The following is a 1533-nucleotide window of genomic DNA, read 5'->3' on the forward strand; positions in this document are numbered from 1 at the left end:
TTCTGCTCCACTCCACTTGTGTGCATATTGTACTTTGTCAATATATCCACGATAGGGTGAAAAGAGTGTTGGATTTGGACTCAAACGATCTAGATTAAAATCCTGACTCTTCCACTTATCTATGTGGACTTGAGAAAATAATTCATTTTCTCTGGGTCTCAATTTCCTTATCTGTAAAATGAGAGATTTCTAAGGTTAATTGTTAGCTTTAAATCCATGACCTATATGTCTTAAAGGGTCATAGCATTTAGGTTGGAAGGGTTTTCAAAATCACTTAGCCCAACTTCCTTATTTCACAGATGAGGAAACAGAGACCTAATTCAATTCAACAAACCAATATTGCCTCCTATATGAAAGGTACTCTGCTAGACCTTGAGATTCAAAGAAAAATAAGTGGACCATTTCCTGCCCTCAAGAAATTTCCATTACATTGTTGGGATGCAAAGTATAAGATCATTTGAGAAAGAAGGGAAGAATGACAACTGAAGAGATCAAAAATGTTCTCCGGGAATTGGGGCTTGAAGGATGCTAAAGATTCAAGAGCAAGAGTTGAGATGGGATTATATTCTCAGCATGAAGAACGATCAGTGTAAAGTTAAAGAGATAAGGAGATAGAATGTCAGTTTGGGGGAATTGCTAGCAGATAGTTTGGCTGTAATGTAGAGTGCATGAAGGAAAATAATATGAAATTAGTCTGGATAGTAGGTGGGAGCCACCTACCTTGCAAATGGTCTTAAATGTCATGCTGAAGAGTTTGTTTTTTATCCTGTAGGCAATAGGTAGCCAAGGAAGAGTTGGTTCCATCTTTCATCCTTTCCTCTTTCCTGATCCCGACGTTGTCCTTTCCTCACCTTACTAGTTGTCTCCCTCTTCTATCTCTTATTCTTACTCTTAGCTGGTTGTCAAGTAATCCCTGCTAAACTGATAATCACATTGTAATTCAGGACTTTAAAATGACAGAATCTCAGATTTAGAGGGAACTTCAAAGGTGATCTAGTCCAGTCATTATTTGGAAGTGATGCTACTTTTCAAAGCAGCTTACGATCTCTGGCTATCACTCTGAAATGCTGACTCACATGGACCTTGAAGTCCACTAAAAACCATAAATCTTTTTCAGACAAGCTATTGTCTAAATGTTACTACCCTCATTTTTTTTATTGGTAAAGTTAATTTTTTGAACAAAAAGATGAGACTTTACATTTATTTCTACTGAATTTCAGTTTCTCAAGGACTTTTTGGATTCTTATGTTATTCTTTAGAATATTAGATATCCTTCTTAGTTTTTTGTTATATGTAAATCTGATAAGTTTATATTCTATCCAAATAATTTGCAAGAATGTTCACCAGCACAGGGCCAAGCACAGATTCTTGTGGCACTCCTCTGAAGACTTCCTGTCAAACACAGCCTGTCACCCATTTACCTAGATTTTAGCAAAGCTTTTCATAAGGTATCTCATACTCTTCCTTCTTGCCTATAAGATGGAGAGATGAGAGCTAGGCCATAATAATATAGTTAGATGAATTTGGAACTGA

The sequence above is a fragment of the Petaurus breviceps genome, unplaced genomic scaffold (assembly GCF_028583685.1).
Source record: "Petaurus breviceps papuanus isolate PSGF00001 unplaced genomic scaffold, PetGlider_PUasm1.0 166, whole genome shotgun sequence".
Classification (NCBI taxonomy): Eukaryota; Metazoa; Chordata; class Mammalia; order Diprotodontia; family Petauridae; genus Petaurus; species Petaurus breviceps.